At 47.2% G+C, this 13,938-nt stretch overlaps 37 non-coding genes and 3 pseudogenes across 37 annotated transcripts; all 40 read right to left on the bottom strand.

The window, feature by feature from the left end:
• Positions 1 to 166: 166 nt before the first annotated feature.
• LOC145148589 (5S ribosomal RNA) lies at positions 167 to 285 on the bottom strand. The gene has a single exon (XR_013729467.1). It is a non-coding gene; the product is annotated as a 5S ribosomal RNA (ribosomal RNA).
• A 229-nt stretch (positions 286 to 514) lies between these two features.
• On the bottom strand, positions 515 to 633 carry LOC145154555 (5S ribosomal RNA). The gene has a single exon (XR_013735027.1). It is a non-coding gene; the product is annotated as a 5S ribosomal RNA (ribosomal RNA).
• Positions 634 to 854: 221 nt separating this feature from the next.
• On the bottom strand, positions 855 to 973 carry LOC145155237 (5S ribosomal RNA). The gene has a single exon (XR_013735687.1). It is a non-coding gene; the product is annotated as a 5S ribosomal RNA (ribosomal RNA).
• Positions 974 to 1,201: 228 nt separating this feature from the next.
• Positions 1,202 to 1,320, bottom strand: LOC145150910 (5S ribosomal RNA). Its single transcript, XR_013731716.1, has one exon. It is a non-coding gene; the product is annotated as a 5S ribosomal RNA (ribosomal RNA).
• Positions 1,321 to 1,548: 228 nt separating this feature from the next.
• On the bottom strand, positions 1,549 to 1,667 carry LOC145149628 (5S ribosomal RNA). The gene has a single exon (XR_013730482.1). It is a non-coding gene; the product is annotated as a 5S ribosomal RNA (ribosomal RNA).
• A 219-nt stretch (positions 1,668 to 1,886) lies between these two features.
• On the bottom strand, positions 1,887 to 2,005 carry LOC145155236 (5S ribosomal RNA). The gene has a single exon (XR_013735686.1). It is a non-coding gene; the product is annotated as a 5S ribosomal RNA (ribosomal RNA).
• A 228-nt stretch (positions 2,006 to 2,233) lies between these two features.
• On the bottom strand, positions 2,234 to 2,352 carry LOC145149627 (5S ribosomal RNA). The gene has a single exon (XR_013730481.1). It is a non-coding gene; the product is annotated as a 5S ribosomal RNA (ribosomal RNA).
• A 231-nt stretch (positions 2,353 to 2,583) lies between these two features.
• LOC145150327 (5S ribosomal RNA) lies at positions 2,584 to 2,702 on the bottom strand. Its single transcript, XR_013731146.1, has one exon. It is a non-coding gene; the product is annotated as a 5S ribosomal RNA (ribosomal RNA).
• Positions 2,703 to 2,933: 231 nt separating this feature from the next.
• Positions 2,934 to 3,052, bottom strand: LOC145149789 (5S ribosomal RNA). Its single transcript, XR_013730635.1, has one exon. It is a non-coding gene; the product is annotated as a 5S ribosomal RNA (ribosomal RNA).
• Positions 3,053 to 3,281: 229 nt separating this feature from the next.
• LOC145154554 (5S ribosomal RNA) lies at positions 3,282 to 3,400 on the bottom strand. Its single transcript, XR_013735026.1, has one exon. It is a non-coding gene; the product is annotated as a 5S ribosomal RNA (ribosomal RNA).
• Positions 3,401 to 3,628: 228 nt separating this feature from the next.
• On the bottom strand, positions 3,629 to 3,747 carry LOC145149626 (5S ribosomal RNA). The gene has a single exon (XR_013730480.1). It is a non-coding gene; the product is annotated as a 5S ribosomal RNA (ribosomal RNA).
• Positions 3,748 to 3,977: 230 nt separating this feature from the next.
• Positions 3,978 to 4,096, bottom strand: LOC145154197 (5S ribosomal RNA). The gene has a single exon (XR_013734682.1). It is a non-coding gene; the product is annotated as a 5S ribosomal RNA (ribosomal RNA).
• A 227-nt stretch (positions 4,097 to 4,323) lies between these two features.
• On the bottom strand, positions 4,324 to 4,442 carry LOC145144551 (5S ribosomal RNA). Its single transcript, XR_013725564.1, has one exon. It is a non-coding gene; the product is annotated as a 5S ribosomal RNA (ribosomal RNA).
• Positions 4,443 to 4,661: 219 nt separating this feature from the next.
• Positions 4,662 to 4,780, bottom strand: LOC145143609 (5S ribosomal RNA). Its single transcript, XR_013724639.1, has one exon. It is a non-coding gene; the product is annotated as a 5S ribosomal RNA (ribosomal RNA).
• Positions 4,781 to 5,009: 229 nt separating this feature from the next.
• Positions 5,010 to 5,128, bottom strand: LOC145149385 (5S ribosomal RNA). The gene has a single exon (XR_013730245.1). It is a non-coding gene; the product is annotated as a 5S ribosomal RNA (ribosomal RNA).
• A 231-nt stretch (positions 5,129 to 5,359) lies between these two features.
• On the bottom strand, positions 5,360 to 5,478 carry LOC145146224 (5S ribosomal RNA). The gene has a single exon (XR_013727167.1). It is a non-coding gene; the product is annotated as a 5S ribosomal RNA (ribosomal RNA).
• Positions 5,479 to 5,707: 229 nt separating this feature from the next.
• On the bottom strand, positions 5,708 to 5,826 carry LOC145148868 (5S ribosomal RNA). Its single transcript, XR_013729732.1, has one exon. It is a non-coding gene; the product is annotated as a 5S ribosomal RNA (ribosomal RNA).
• A 229-nt stretch (positions 5,827 to 6,055) lies between these two features.
• LOC145149358 (5S ribosomal RNA) lies at positions 6,056 to 6,174 on the bottom strand. Its single transcript, XR_013730214.1, has one exon. It is a non-coding gene; the product is annotated as a 5S ribosomal RNA (ribosomal RNA).
• Positions 6,175 to 6,403: 229 nt separating this feature from the next.
• On the bottom strand, positions 6,404 to 6,522 carry LOC145147856 (5S ribosomal RNA). Its single transcript, XR_013728746.1, has one exon. It is a non-coding gene; the product is annotated as a 5S ribosomal RNA (ribosomal RNA).
• Positions 6,523 to 6,751: 229 nt separating this feature from the next.
• Positions 6,752 to 6,918, bottom strand: LOC145149519 (5S ribosomal RNA; annotated as a pseudogene).
• A 230-nt stretch (positions 6,919 to 7,148) lies between these two features.
• LOC145136283 (5S ribosomal RNA) lies at positions 7,149 to 7,267 on the bottom strand. Its single transcript, XR_013720363.1, has one exon. It is a non-coding gene; the product is annotated as a 5S ribosomal RNA (ribosomal RNA).
• A 229-nt stretch (positions 7,268 to 7,496) lies between these two features.
• On the bottom strand, positions 7,497 to 7,615 carry LOC145146875 (5S ribosomal RNA). The gene has a single exon (XR_013727798.1). It is a non-coding gene; the product is annotated as a 5S ribosomal RNA (ribosomal RNA).
• A 220-nt stretch (positions 7,616 to 7,835) lies between these two features.
• LOC145155234 (5S ribosomal RNA) lies at positions 7,836 to 7,954 on the bottom strand. The gene has a single exon (XR_013735685.1). It is a non-coding gene; the product is annotated as a 5S ribosomal RNA (ribosomal RNA).
• Positions 7,955 to 8,182: 228 nt separating this feature from the next.
• On the bottom strand, positions 8,183 to 8,301 carry LOC145149624 (5S ribosomal RNA). The gene has a single exon (XR_013730478.1). It is a non-coding gene; the product is annotated as a 5S ribosomal RNA (ribosomal RNA).
• A 220-nt stretch (positions 8,302 to 8,521) lies between these two features.
• On the bottom strand, positions 8,522 to 8,640 carry LOC145144559 (5S ribosomal RNA). The gene has a single exon (XR_013725571.1). It is a non-coding gene; the product is annotated as a 5S ribosomal RNA (ribosomal RNA).
• Positions 8,641 to 8,870: 230 nt separating this feature from the next.
• LOC145147356 (5S ribosomal RNA) lies at positions 8,871 to 8,989 on the bottom strand. The gene has a single exon (XR_013728263.1). It is a non-coding gene; the product is annotated as a 5S ribosomal RNA (ribosomal RNA).
• A 229-nt stretch (positions 8,990 to 9,218) lies between these two features.
• Positions 9,219 to 9,337, bottom strand: LOC145147053 (5S ribosomal RNA). The gene has a single exon (XR_013727969.1). It is a non-coding gene; the product is annotated as a 5S ribosomal RNA (ribosomal RNA).
• Positions 9,338 to 9,567: 230 nt separating this feature from the next.
• Positions 9,568 to 9,734, bottom strand: LOC145150841 (5S ribosomal RNA; annotated as a pseudogene).
• Positions 9,735 to 9,964: 230 nt separating this feature from the next.
• Positions 9,965 to 10,083, bottom strand: LOC145149514 (5S ribosomal RNA). The gene has a single exon (XR_013730380.1). It is a non-coding gene; the product is annotated as a 5S ribosomal RNA (ribosomal RNA).
• Positions 10,084 to 10,314: 231 nt separating this feature from the next.
• Positions 10,315 to 10,433, bottom strand: LOC145142924 (5S ribosomal RNA). The gene has a single exon (XR_013723987.1). It is a non-coding gene; the product is annotated as a 5S ribosomal RNA (ribosomal RNA).
• Positions 10,434 to 10,652: 219 nt separating this feature from the next.
• Positions 10,653 to 10,771, bottom strand: LOC145145277 (5S ribosomal RNA). The gene has a single exon (XR_013726258.1). It is a non-coding gene; the product is annotated as a 5S ribosomal RNA (ribosomal RNA).
• A 228-nt stretch (positions 10,772 to 10,999) lies between these two features.
• On the bottom strand, positions 11,000 to 11,118 carry LOC145149623 (5S ribosomal RNA). Its single transcript, XR_013730477.1, has one exon. It is a non-coding gene; the product is annotated as a 5S ribosomal RNA (ribosomal RNA).
• Positions 11,119 to 11,347: 229 nt separating this feature from the next.
• Positions 11,348 to 11,466, bottom strand: LOC145149621 (5S ribosomal RNA). Its single transcript, XR_013730476.1, has one exon. It is a non-coding gene; the product is annotated as a 5S ribosomal RNA (ribosomal RNA).
• Positions 11,467 to 11,697: 231 nt separating this feature from the next.
• On the bottom strand, positions 11,698 to 11,864 carry LOC145149528 (5S ribosomal RNA; annotated as a pseudogene).
• A 230-nt stretch (positions 11,865 to 12,094) lies between these two features.
• Positions 12,095 to 12,213, bottom strand: LOC145136274 (5S ribosomal RNA). The gene has a single exon (XR_013720355.1). It is a non-coding gene; the product is annotated as a 5S ribosomal RNA (ribosomal RNA).
• A 230-nt stretch (positions 12,214 to 12,443) lies between these two features.
• On the bottom strand, positions 12,444 to 12,562 carry LOC145135122 (5S ribosomal RNA). Its single transcript, XR_013719605.1, has one exon. It is a non-coding gene; the product is annotated as a 5S ribosomal RNA (ribosomal RNA).
• Positions 12,563 to 12,782: 220 nt separating this feature from the next.
• Positions 12,783 to 12,901, bottom strand: LOC145155233 (5S ribosomal RNA). Its single transcript, XR_013735684.1, has one exon. It is a non-coding gene; the product is annotated as a 5S ribosomal RNA (ribosomal RNA).
• Positions 12,902 to 13,129: 228 nt separating this feature from the next.
• On the bottom strand, positions 13,130 to 13,248 carry LOC145150491 (5S ribosomal RNA). The gene has a single exon (XR_013731314.1). It is a non-coding gene; the product is annotated as a 5S ribosomal RNA (ribosomal RNA).
• Positions 13,249 to 13,466: 218 nt separating this feature from the next.
• LOC145153309 (5S ribosomal RNA) lies at positions 13,467 to 13,585 on the bottom strand. Its single transcript, XR_013733826.1, has one exon. It is a non-coding gene; the product is annotated as a 5S ribosomal RNA (ribosomal RNA).
• Positions 13,586 to 13,815: 230 nt separating this feature from the next.
• LOC145149513 (5S ribosomal RNA) lies at positions 13,816 to 13,934 on the bottom strand. Its single transcript, XR_013730379.1, has one exon. It is a non-coding gene; the product is annotated as a 5S ribosomal RNA (ribosomal RNA).
• Positions 13,935 to 13,938: the final 4 nt, after the last annotated feature.

Here is a 13,938-nt window from a genome sequence, read left to right as displayed (position 1 = left end):
GAGGCGTGGGACCCACTTGACCGATCGGCTCCGTTCCAAAAATACGAAAAGCATCAACCATGAAGAGGACGCCACCCGAGCATAGAAATAACAAGAAAGAAAAAAAAAACAAAAAAAACCGCACGTAAAATCTAAAAAAACGCAAACGGGCAACGAAAATGGGGGGGGGGTGCAACACGAGGACTTCCCAGGGGGTCACCCATCCTAGTACTACTCACGCCCAAGGACGCTTAACTGCGGAGTTCTGATGTGATCCGGTGCATTAGTGCTGATATGATCGCACCCGAAATACTATCCATGCTTATTGCTTTTATGTCTTAAAAGACGCAGAACCTCCTTTGTTTTCGTACGCGAGGCGTGGGACCCATTTGACCGATCGGCTCCGTTCCAAAAATACGAAAACCATGAACCATGAAGCGGAGGTCACCCGAGCGTAGAAATAGCAAGAAAGAAAAAAAAACAAAAAAAACCGCACGTAAAATCTAAAAAAACGAAAACGGTTAACGAAAAAGGGGGGGTGCAACACGAGGACTTCCCAGGGGGTCACCCATCCTAGTACTACTCTCGCCCAAGCACGCTTAACTGCGGAGTTCTGATGGGATCCAGTGCATTAGTGCTGGTATGATCGCACCCGAAATACTATCCATTCTTATTACTTTTATGTCTTAAAAGACGCAGAACCTCCTTTGTTTTCGTACGCGAGGCGTGGGACCCACGTGACCGATCGGCTCCGTTCCAAAAATACGAAAACCATGAACCATGAAACGGAGGCCACCCGAGCATAGAAATAGCAAGAAAGAAAAAAAAAATTGTGCGTAAAATCTAAAAAAACGCAAACGGGCAACGAAAAAGAGGGGGTGCAACACGAGGACTTCCCACGGGGTCACCCATCCTAGTACTACTCTCGCCCAAGCACGCTTAACTGCGGAGTTCTTATGGGATCCGGTGCATTAGTGCTGGTATGATCGCACCCGAAATACTATCCATGCTTATTGCTTTTATGTCTTAAAAGATGCAGAACCTCCTTTGTTTTCGTACGCGAGGCGTGGGACCCACTTGACCGATCGGCTCCGTTCCAAAAATACGAAAACCATGAACCATGAAGCGGAGGCCACCCGAGCATAGAAATAGCAAGAAAGAAAAAAAAACAAAAAAAAAATGCACGTAAAATCTAAAAAAACGCAAACAGGCAACGAAAAAGCAAGTGCAACACGAGGACTTCCTAGGGGGTCACCCATCCTAGTACTACTCTCGCCCAAGCGCGCTTCACAGCGGAGTTCTGATGGGATCCGTTGCATTAGTGCTGGTATGATCGCACCCGAAATACTATCCATGCTTATTGCTTTTATGTCTTAAAAGACGCAGAACCTCCTTTGTTTTCGTACGCGAGGCGTGGGACCCACGTGACCGATCGGCTCCGTTCCAAAAATACGAAAACCATCAACCATGAAGCGGAGGCCACCCGAGCATAGAAATAGCAAGAAAGAAAAAAAAACAAAAAAAAACCGCACGTAAAATCTAAAAAAATGCAAACGGGCAACGAAAAAGCAGGTGCAACACGAGGACTTCCCAGGGGGTCACCCATCCTAGTACTACTCTCGCCCAAGCACGCTTCACAGCGGAGTTCTGATGGGATCCGTTGCATTAGTGCTGGTATGATCGCACCCGAAATACTATCCATGCTTATTGCTTTTATGTCTTAAAAGACGCAGATGCTCCTTTGTTTTCGTTCGCGAGGCGTGGGACCCACGTGACCGATCGGCTCCGTTCCAAAAATACGAAAACCATCAACCATGAAACGGAGGCCACCCGAGCATAGAAATAGCAAGAAAGAAAAAAACACCGTGCGTAAAATCTAAAAAAACGCAAACGGGCAACGAAAAAGGGGGGTGCAACACGAGGACTTCCCACGGGGTCACCCATCCTAGTACTACTCTCGCCCAAGCACGCTTAACTGCGGAGTTCTTATGGGATCCGGTGCATTAGTGCTGGTATGATCGCACCCGAAATACTATCCATGCTTATTGCTTTTATGTCTTAAAAGATGCAGAACCTCCTTTGTTTTCGTACGCGAGGCGTGGGACCCACTTGACCGATCGGCTCCGTTCCAAAAATACGAAAACCATGAACCATGAAGTGGAGGCCACCCGAGCATAGAAATAGCAAGAAAGAAAAAAAAAACAAAAAAAACCGCACGTAAAATCTAAAAAAACGCAAACGGGCAACGAAAAAGCAGGTGCAACACGAGGACTTCCCAGGGGGTCACCCATCCTAGTACTACTCTCGCCCAAGCACGCTTCACAGCGGAGTTCTGATGGGATCCGTTGCATTAGTGCTGGTATGATCGCACCCGAAATAGTATCCATGTTTATTGCTTTTATGTCTTAAAAGACGCAAAACCTCCTTTGTTTTCGTACGCGAGGCGTGGGACCCACGTGATCGATCGGCTCCGTTCCAAAAATACGAAAACCATCAACCATGAAGCGGAGGCCACCCGAGCATAGAAATAGCAAGAAAGAAAAAAAAACAAAAAAAAAACCGCACGTAAAAATCTAAAAAAACGCAAACAGACAACGAAAAAGGGGGGTGCAACACGAGGACTTCCCAGGGGGTCACTCATCCTAGTACTACTCTCGCCCAAGCATGCTTAACTGCGGAGTTCTTATGGGATCCGGTGCATTAGTGCTGTTATGATCGCACCCGAAATACTATCCATGCTTATTGCTTTTATGTCTTAAAAGACGCAGAACCTCCTTTGTTTTCGTACGCGAGGCGTGGGACCCACGTGACCGATCGGCTCCGTTCCAAAAATACGAAAACCATGAACCATGAAACGGAAGCCACCCGAGCATAGAAATAGCAAGAAAGAAAAAAAAAACAAAAAAAAAACCGCACGTAAAATCTAAAAAAACGCAAACGGGCAACGAAAAAGGGGGGTGCAACACGAGGACTTCCCAGAGGGTCACCCATCCTAGTACTACTCTCGCCCAAGCACGCTTAACTGCGGAGTTCTTATGGGATTCGATGCATTAGTGCTGGTATGAGCGCACCCGAAATACTATCCATGCTTATTGCTTTTATGTCTTAAAAGACGCAGAACCTCCTTTGTTTTCGTACGCGAGGCGTGGGACCCATTTGACCGATCGGCTCCGTTCCAAAAATACGAAAACCATGAACCATGAAGCGGAGGTCACTCGAGCGTAGAAATAGCAAGAAAGAAAAAAAAACAAAAAAAACCGCACGTAAAATCTAAAAAAACGAAAACGGTTAACGAAAAAGGGGGGGTGCAACACGAGGACTTCCCAGGGGGTCACCCATCCTAGTACTACTCTCGCCCAAGCACGCTTAACTGCGGAGTTCTGATGGGATCCAGTGCATTAGTGCTGGTATGATCGCACCCGAAATACTATCCATTCTTATTACTTTTATGTCTTAAAAGACGCAGAACCTCCTTTGTTTTCGTACGCGAGGCGTGGGACCCACGTGACCGATCGGCTCCGTTCCAAAAATACGAAAACCATGAACCATGAAACGGAGGCCACCCGAGCATAGAAATAGCAAGAAAGAAAAAAAAACAAAAAAAAACCGCACGTAAAATCTAAAAAAATGCAAACGGGCAACGAAAAAGCAGGTGCAACACGAGGACTTCCCAGGGGGTCACCCATCCTAGTACTACTCTCGCCCAAGCACGCTTCACAGCGGAGTTCTGATGGGATCCGTTGCATTAGTGCTGGTATGATCGCACCCGAAATACTATCCATGCTTATTGCTTTTATGTCTTAAAAGACGCAGATTCTCCTTTGTTTTCGTTCGCGAGGCGTGGGACCCACGTGACCGATCGCCTCCGTTCCAAAAATACGAAAACCATCAACCATGAAGCGGAGGCCACCCGAGCATAGAAATAGCAAGAAAGAAAAAAAAACAAAAAAAAACCGCACGTAAAATCTAAAAAAAACGCAAACAGACAACGAAAAAGGGGGGTGCAACACAAGGACTTCCCAGGGGGTCACCCATCCTAGTACTACTCTCGCCCAAGCACGCTTAACTGCGGAGTTCTGATGGGATCCGGTGCATTAGTGCTGGTATGATCGCACCCGAAATACTATCCATGCTTATTGCTTTTATGTCTTAAAAGACGCAGAACCTCCTTTGTTTTCGTACGCGAGGCGTGGGACCCACTTGACCGATCGGCTCCGTTCCAAAAATACGAAAAGCATCAACCATGAAGCGGAGGCCACCCGAGCATAGAAATAGGAAGAAAGAAAAAAAAACAAAAAAACCGCACGTAAAATCTAAAAAAACGCAAACGGGCAACGAAAATAGGGGGTGCAACACGAGGACTTCCCAGGGGGTAACCCATCCTAGTACTACTCACGCCCAAGCACGCTTAACTGCGGAGTTCTGATGTGATCCGGTGCATTAGTGCTGGTATGATCGCACCCGAAATACTATCCATTCTTATTACTTTTATGTCTTAAAAGACGCAGAACCTCCTTTGTTTTCGTACGCGAGGCGTGGGACCCACGTGACCGATCGGCTCCGTTCCAAAAATACGAAAACCATGAACCATGAAACGGAGGCCACCCGAGCATAGAAATAGCAAGAAAGAAAAAAAAACCGTGCGTAAAATCTAAAAAAACGCAAACGGGCAACGAAAAAGGGGGGTGCAACACGAGGACTTCCCACGGGGTCACCCATCCTAGTACTACTCTCGCCCAAGCACGCTTAACTGCGGAGTTCTTATGGGATCCGGTGCACTAGTGCTGGTATGATCGCACCCGAAATACTATCCATGCTTATTGCTTTTATGTCTTAAAAGATGCAGAACCTCCTTTGTTTTCGTACGCGAGGCGTGGGACCCACTTGACCGATCGGCTCCATTCCAAAAATACGAAAACCATGAACCATGAAGCGGAGGCCACCCGAGCATAGAAATAGCAAGAAAGAAAAAAAAACAAAAAAAACCGCACGTAAAATCTAAAAAAACGCAAACGGGCAACGAAAAAGGGGGGGTGCAACACAAGGACTTCCCAGGGGGTCACCCATCCTAGTACTACTCTCGCCCAAGCACGCTTCACAGCGGAGTTCTGATGGGATCCGTTGCATTAGTGCTGGTATAATCGCACCCGAAATACTATCCATGTTTATTGCTTTTATGTCTTAAAAGACGCAAAACCTGCTTTGTTTTCGTACGCGAGGCGTGGGACCCACGTGACCGATCGGCTCCGTTCCAAAAATACGAAAACCATCAACCATGAAGCGGAGGCCACCCGAGCATAGAAATAGCAAGAAAGAAAAAAAAACAAAAAAAAAACCGCACGTAAAATCTAAAAAAACGCAAACAGGCAACGAAAATGGGGGGGTGCAACACGAGGACTTCCCAGGGGGTCACCCAACCTAGTACTACTCTCGCCCAAGCATGCTTAACTGCGGAGTTCTTATGGGATCCGGTGCATTAGTGCTGGTATGATCGCACCCGAAATACTATCCATGCTTATTGCTTTTATGTCTTAAAAGACGCAGAACCTCCTTTGTTTTCGTACGCGAGGCGTGGGACCCACGTGACCGATCGGCTCCGTTCCAAAAATACGAAAACCATGAACCATGAAGCGGAGGTCACCCGAGCGTAGAAATAGCAAGAAAGAAAAAAAAACAAAAAAAAACCGCACGTAAAATCTAAAAAAACGCAAACGGGCAACGAAAAAGGGGGGTGCAACACGAGGACTTCCCAGGGGGTCACCCATCCTAGTACTACTCTCGACCAAGCACGCTTAACTGCGGAGTTCTTATGGGATCCGATGCATTAGTGCTGGTATGAGCGCACCCGAAATACTATCCATGCTTATTGCTTTTATGTCTTAAAAGACGCAGAACCTCCTTTGTTTTCGTACGCGAGGCGTGGGACCCACGTGACCGATCGGCTCCGTTCCAAAAATACAAAAACCATGAACCATGAAGCGGAGGCCACCCGAACATAGAAATAGCAAGAAAGAAAAAAAAACAAAAAAAACCGCACGTAAAAACTAAAAAAACGCAAACGGGCAACGAAAAAGGTGGGATGGAACACGAGGACTTCCCAGGGGGTCACCCATCCTAGTACTACTCTCGCCCAAGCACGCTTCACAGCGGAGTTCTGATGGGATCCGGTGCATTAGTGCTGGTATGATCGCACCCGAAATACTATCCATGCTTATTGCTTTTATGTCTTAAAAGACGCAGAACCTCCTTTGTTTTCGTACGCGAGGCGTGGGACCCACGTGACCGATCGGCTCCGTTCCAAAAATACGAAAAACATCAACCATGAAGCGGAGGCCACCCGAGCAAAGAAATAGCAAGAAAGAAAAAAAAACAAAAAAAAAACCGCACGTAAAATCTAAAAAAACGCAAACGGGCAACGAAAAAGGGGGTGCAACACGAGGACTTCCCAGGGGGTCACCCATCCTAGTACTACTCTCGCCCAAGCACGCTTCACAGCGGAGTTCTGATGGGATCCGTTGCATTAGTGCTGGTATGATCGCACCCGAAATACTATCCATGCTTATTGCTTTTATGTCTTAAAAGACGCAGAACCTCCTTTGTTTTCGTACGCGAGGCGTGGGACCCACGTGACCGATCGGCTCCGTTCCAAAAATACGAAAACCATCAACCATGAAGCGGAGGCCACCCGAGCATAGAAATAGCAAGAAAGAAAAAAAAACAAAAAAAAAACTGCACGTAAAATCTAAAAAAACGCAAACAGGCAATGAAAAAGGGGGTGCAACACGAGGACTTCCCAGGGGGTCACCCATCCTAGTACTACTCTCGCCCAAGCACGCTTAACTGCGGAGTTCTGACCCCCTAGTACTACTCTCGCCCAAGCACGCTTAACTGCGGAGTTCTGATGGGATCCGGTGCATTAGTGCTGGTATGATCGCACCCGAAATACTATCCATGCTTATTGCTTTTATGTCTTAAAAGACGCAGAACCTCCTTTGTTTTCGTACGCGAGGCGTGGGACCCACTTGACCGATCGGCTCCGTTCCAAAAATACGAAAAGCATCAACCATGATGCGGAGGCCACCCGAGCATAGAAATAACAAGAAAGAAAAAAAAAACAAAAAAAACCGCACGTAAAATTAAAAAAAACGGAAACGGGCAACGAAAATGGGGGGGTGCAACACGAGGACTTCCCAGGGGGTCACCCATCCTAGTACTACTCACGCCCAAGCACGCTTAACTACGGAGTTCTGATGTGATCCGGTGCATTAGTGCTGGTATGATCGCACCCGAAATACTATCCATGCTTATTGCTTTTATGTCTTAAAAGACGCAGAACCTCCTTTGTTTTCGTACGAGAGGCGTGGGACCCATTTGACCGATCGGCTCCGTTCCAAAAATACGAAAACCATGAACCATGAAGCGGAGGTCACCCGAGCGTAGAAATAGCAAGAAAGAAAAAAAAACAAAAAAAACCGCACGTAAAATCTAAAAAAACGCAAACGGGCAACGAAAAAGGGGGGGTGCAACACGAGGACTTCCCAGGGGGTCACCCATCCTAGTACTACTCTCGCCCAACCACGCTTAACTGCGGAGTTCTGATGGGATCCAGTGCATTAGTGCTGGTATGATCGCACCCGAAATACTATCCATTCTTATTACTTTTATGTCTTAAAAGACGCAGAACCTCCTTTGTTTTCGTACGCGAGGCGTGGGACCCACGTGACCGATCGGCTCCGTTCCAAAAATACGAAAACCATGAACCATGAAACGGAGGCCACCCGAGCATAGAAATAGCAAGAAAGAAAAAAAAAACCGTGCGTAAAATCTAAAAAAACGCAAACGGGCAACGAAAAAGGGGGGTGCAACACGAGGACTTCCCACGGGGTCACCCATCCTAGTACTACTCTCGCCCAAGCACGCTTAACTGCGGAGTTCTTATGGGATCCGGTGCATTAGTGCTGGTATGATCGCACCCGAAATACTATCCATGCTTATTGCTTTTATGTCTTAAAAGATGCAGAACCTCCTTTGTTTTCGTACGCGAGGCGTGGGACCCACTTGACCGATCGGCTCCGTTCCAAAAATACGAAAACCATGAACCATGAAGCGGAGGCCACCCGAGCATAGAAATAGCAAGAAAGAAAAAAAAAACAAAAAAAACCGCATGTAAAATTTAAAAAAACGCAAACGGGCAACGAAAAAGCAGGTGCAACACGAGGACTTCCCAGGGGGTCACCCATCCTAGTACTACTCTCGCCCAAGCACGCTTCACAGCGGAGTTCTGATGGGATCCGTTGCATTAGTGCTGGTATGATCGCACCCGAAATACTATCCATGCTTATTGCTTTTAAGTCTTAAAAGACGCAGAACCTCCTTTGTTTTCGTACGCGAAGCGTGGGACCCACGTGACCGATCGGCTCCGTTCCAAAAATACGAAAACCATCAACCATGAAGCGGAGGCCACCCGAGCATAGAAATAGCAAGAAAGAAAAAAAAAACCGTGCGTAAAATCTAAAAAAACGCAAACGGGCAACGAAAAAGGGGGGTGCAACACGAAGACTTCCCACGGGGTCACCCATCCTAGTACTACTCTCGCCCAAGCACGCTTAACTGCGGAGTTCTTATGGGATCCGGTGCATTAGTGCTGGTATGATCGCACCCGAAATACTATCCATGCTTATTGCTTTTATGTCTTAAAAGACGCAGAACCTCCTTTGTTTTCGTACGCGAGGCGTGGGACCCACGTGACCGATCGGCTCCGTTCCAAAAATACGAAAACCATGAACCATGAAGCGGAGGCCACCCGAGCATAGAAATAGCAAGAAAGAAAAAAAAACAAAAAAAACCGCACGTAAAATCTAAAAAAACGCAAACGGGCAATTCAAAAAGGGGGGGTGTAACACGAGGACTTCCCAGGGGGTCACCCATCCTAGTAATACTCACGCCCAAGCACGCTTAACTGCGGAGTTCTGATGGGATCCGGTGCATTAGTGCTGGTATGATCGCACCCGAAATACTATCCATGCTTATTGCTTTTATGTCTTAAAAGACGCAGAAACTCCTTTGTTTTCGTACGCGAGGCGTGGGACCCACTTGACCGATCGGCTCCGTTCCAAAAATACGAAAACCATGAACCGTGAAGCGGAGGCCACCCGAGCATAGAAATAGCAAGAAAGAAAAAAAAACAAAAAAAACCGCACGTAAAATCTAAAAAAACGCAAACGGGCAACGAAAAAGGGGGGGTGCAACACGAGGACTTCCCAGGGGGTCACCCATCCTAGTACTACTCTCGCCCAAGCACGGTTAACTGCGGAGTTCTGATGGGTTCCAGTGCATTAGTGCTGGTATGATCGCACCCGAAATACTATCCATTCTTATTACTTTTATGTCTTAAAAGACGCAGAACCTCCTTTGTTTTCGTACGCGAGGCGTGGGACCCACGTGACCGATCGGCTCCGTTCCAAAAATACGAAAACCATCAACCATGAAGCGGAGGCCACCCGAGCATAGAAATAGCAAGAAAGAAAAAAAAACAAAAAAAAACCGCACGTAAAATCTAAAAAAACGCAAACAGGCAATGAAAAAGGGGGGGTGCAACACGAGGACTTTCCAGGGGGTCACCCATCCTAGTACTACTCTCGCCCAAGCACGCTTAACTGCGGAGTCCTGACCCCCTAGTACTACTCTCGCCCAAGCACGCTTAACTGCGGAGTTCTGATGGGATCCGGTGCATTAGTGCTGGTATGATCGCACCCGAAATACTATCCATGCTTATTGCTTTTATGTCTTAAAAGACGCAGAACCTCCTTTGTTTTCGTACGCGAGGCGTGGGACCCACTTGACCGATCGGCTCCGTTCCAAAAATACGAAAAGCATCAACCATGAAGCGGAGGCCACCCGAGCATAGAAATAGCAAGAAAGAAAAAAAAAACAAAAAAAACCGCACGTAAAATCTAAAAAAACGCAAACGGGCAACGAAAATGGGGGGGTGCAACACGAGGACTTCCCAGGGGGTCACCCATCCTAGTACTACCATAGCCCAAGCACGCTTAACTGCGGAGTTCTGATGTGATCCGGTGCATTAGTGCTGGTATGATCACACCCGAAATACTATCCATGCTTATTCCTTTTATGTCTTAAAAGACGCAGAACCTCCTTTGTTTTCGTACGCGAGGCGTGTGACCCATTTGACCGATCGGCTCCGTTCCAAAAATACGAAAACCATGAACCATGAAGCGGAGGTCACCCGAGCGTAGAAATAGGAAGAAAGAAAAAAAAAACAAAAAAAAACCGCACGTAAAATCTAAAAAAACGCAAACGGGCAACGAAAAAGGGGGTGTGCAACACGAGGACTTCCCAGGGGGTCACCCATCCTAGTACTACTCTCGCCCAAGCACGCTTAACTGCGGAGTTCTGATGGGATCCAGTGCATTAGTGCTGGTATGATCGCACCCGAAATACTATCCATTCTTATTACTTTTATGTCTTAAAAGACGCAGAACCTCCTTTGTTTTCGTACGCGAGGCGTGGGACCCACGTGACCGATCGGCTCCGTTCCAAAAATACGAAAACCATGAACCATGAAACGGAGGCCACCCGAGCATAGAAATAGCAAGAAAGAAAAAAAAACCGTGCGTAAAATCTAAAAAAACGCAAACGGGCAACGAAAAAGGGGGGTGCAACACGAGGACTTCCCACGGGGTCACCCATCCTAGTACTACTCTCGCCCAAGCACGGTTAACTACGGAGTTCTTATGGGATCCGGTGCATTAGTGCTGGTATGATCGCACCCGAAATACTATCCATGCTTATTGCTTTTATGTCTTAAAAGATGCAGAACCTCCTTTGTTTTCGTACGCGAGGCGTGGGACCCACTTGACCGATCGGCTCCGTTCCAAAAATACGAAAACCATGAACCATGAAGCGGAGGCCACCCGAGCATAGAAATAGCAAGAAAGAAAAAACAAACAAAAAAAACCGCACGTAAAATTATAAAAAACGCAAACGGGCAACGAAAAAGCAGGTGCAACACGAGGACTTCCCAGGGGGTCACCCATCCTAGTACTACTCTCGCCCAAGCACGCTTCACAGCGGAGTTCTGATGGGATCCGTTGCATTAGTGCTGGTATGATCGCACCCGAAATACTATCCATGCTTATTGCTTTTATGTCTTAAAAGACGCAGAACCTCCTTTGTTTTCGTACGCGAAGCGTGGGACCCACGTGACCGATCGGCTCCGTTCCAAAAATACGAAAACCATCAACCATGAAGCGGAGGCCACCCGAGCATAGAAATAGCAAGAAAGAAAAAAAAAAACAAAAAAAACCGCACGCAAAATTTAAAAAAACGCAAACGGGCAACGAAAAAGCAGGTGCAACACGAGGACTTCCCAGGGGGTCACCCATCCTAGTACTACTCTCGCCCAAGCACGCTTCACAGCGGAGTTCTGATGGGATCCGTTGCATTAGTGCTGGTATGATCGCACCCGAAATACTATCCATGCTTATTGCTTTTATGTCTTAAAAGACGCAGAACCTCCTTTGTTTTCGTACGCGAAGCGTGGGACCCACGTGACCGATCGGCTCCGTTCCAAAAATACGAAAACCATCAACCATGAAGCGGAGGCCACCCGAGCATAGAAATAGCAAGAAAGAAAAAAAAAACAAAAAAAAAACCGCACGTAAAATCTAAAAAAACGTAAATAGGCAACGAAAAAGAGGGGTGCAACACGAGGACTTCCCAGGGGGTCACCCATCCTAGTACTACTCTCGCCCAAGCACGCTTAACTGCGGAGTTCTGACTCCCTAGTACTACTCTCGCCCAAGCACGCTTAACTGCGGAGTTCTGATGGGATCCGGTGCATTAGTGCTGGTATGATCGCACCCGAAATACTATCCATGCTTATTGCTTTTATGTCTTAAAAGACGCAGAACCTCCTTTGTTTTCGTACGCGAGGCGTGGGACCCACTTGACCGATCGGCTCCGTTCCAAAAATACGAAAAGCATCAACCATGAAGCGGAGGCCACCCGAGCATAGAAATAACAAGAAAGAAAAAAAAAACAAAAAAAACCGCACGTAAAATCTAAAAAAACGCAAACGGGCAACGAAAATGGGGGGGTGCAACACGAGGACTTCCCAGGGGGTCACCCATCCTAGTACTACTCACGCCCAAGCACGCTTAACTACGGAGTTCTGATGTGATCCGGTGCATTAGTGCTGGTATGATCGCACCCAAAATACTATCCATGCTTATTGCTTTTATGTCTTAAAAGACGCAGAACCTCCTTTGTTTTCGTACGCGAGGCGTGAGACCCATTTGACCGATCGGCTCCGTTCCAAAAATACGAAAACCATGAACCATGAAGCGGAGGTCACCCGAGCGTAGAAATAGCAAGAAAGAAAAAAAAAACAAAAAAAACCGCACGTAAAATCTAAAAAAACGCAAACGGGCAACGAAAAAGGGGGGATGCAACACGAGGACTTCCCAGGGGGTCACCCATCCTAGTACTACTCTCGCCCAAGCACGCTTAACTGCGGAGTTCTGATGGGATCCAGTGCATTAGTGCTGGTATGATCGCACCCGAAATACTATCCATTCTTATTACTTTTATGTCTTAAAAGACGCAGAACCTCCTTTGTTTTCGTACGCGAGGCGTGGGACCCACGTGACCGATCGGCTCCGTTCCAAAAATACGAAAACCATGAACCATGAAACGGAGGCCACCCGAGCATAGAAATAGCAAGAAAGAAAAAAAAAACCGTGCGTAAAATCTAAAAAAACGCAAACGGGCAACGAAAATGGGGGGTGCAACACGAGGACTTCCCACGGGGTCACCCATCCTAGTACTACTCTCGCCCAAGCACGCTTAACTGCGGAGTTCTTATGGGATCCGGTGCATTAGTGCTGGTATGATCGCACCCGAAATACTATCCATGCTTATTGCTTTTATGTCTTAAAAGATGCAGAACCTCCTTTGTTTTCGTACGCGAGGCGTGGGACCCACTTGACCGATCGGCTCCGTTCCAAAAATACGAAAACCATGAACCATGAAGCGGAGGCCACCCGAGCATAGAAATAGCAAGAAAGAAAAAACAAACAAAAAAAACCGCACGTAAAATTTAAAAAAACGCAAACGGGCAACGAAAAAGCAGGTGCAACACGAGGACTTCCCAGGGGGTCACCCATCCTAGTACTACTCTTGCCCAAGCACGCTTCACAGCGGAGTTCTGATGGGATCCGTTGCATTAGTGCTGGTATGATCGCACCCGAAATACTATCCATGCTTATTGCTTTTATGTCTTAAAAGACGCAGAACCTCCTTTGTTTTCGTACGCGAAGCGTGGGACCCACGTGACCGATCGGCTCCGTTCCAAAAATACGAAAACCATCAACCATGAAGCGGAGGCCACCCGAGCATAGAAATAGCAAGAAAGAAAAAAAACCGTGCGTAAAATCTAAAAAAACGCAAACGGGCAACGAAAAAGGGGGGTGCAACACGAGGACTTCCCACGGGGTCACCCATCCTAGTACTACTCTCGCCCAAGCACGCTTAACTGCGGAGTTCTGATGGGATCCGGTGCATTAGTGCTGGTATGATCGCACCCGAAATACTATCCATGCTTATTGCTTTTATGTCTTAAAAGACGCAGAACCTCCTTTGTTTTCGTACGCGAGGCGTGGGACCCACTTGACCGATCGGCTCCGTTCCAAAAATACGAAAAGCATCAACCATGAAGCGGAGGCCACCCGAGCATAGAAATAGCAAGAAAGAAAAAAAAAACAAAAAAAACCGCACGTAAAATCTAAAAAAACGCAAACGGGCAACGAAAATGGGGGGGTGCAACACGAGGACTTCCCAGGGGGTCACCCATCCTAGTACTACCATAGCCCAAGCACGCTTAACTGCGGAGTTCTGATGTGATCCGGTGCATTAGTGCTGGTATGATCACACCCGAAA

The sequence above is a fragment of the Lactuca virosa genome, chromosome 1 (genome assembly GCF_052849685.1).
Source record: "Lactuca virosa cultivar CGN04683 chromosome 1, Lactuca_virosa_CGN04683_v6, whole genome shotgun sequence".
NCBI classification, from domain to species: domain Eukaryota; kingdom Viridiplantae; phylum Streptophyta; class Magnoliopsida; order Asterales; family Asteraceae; genus Lactuca; species Lactuca virosa.
This window is presented reverse-complemented; position numbering and strand designations above follow the sequence as displayed.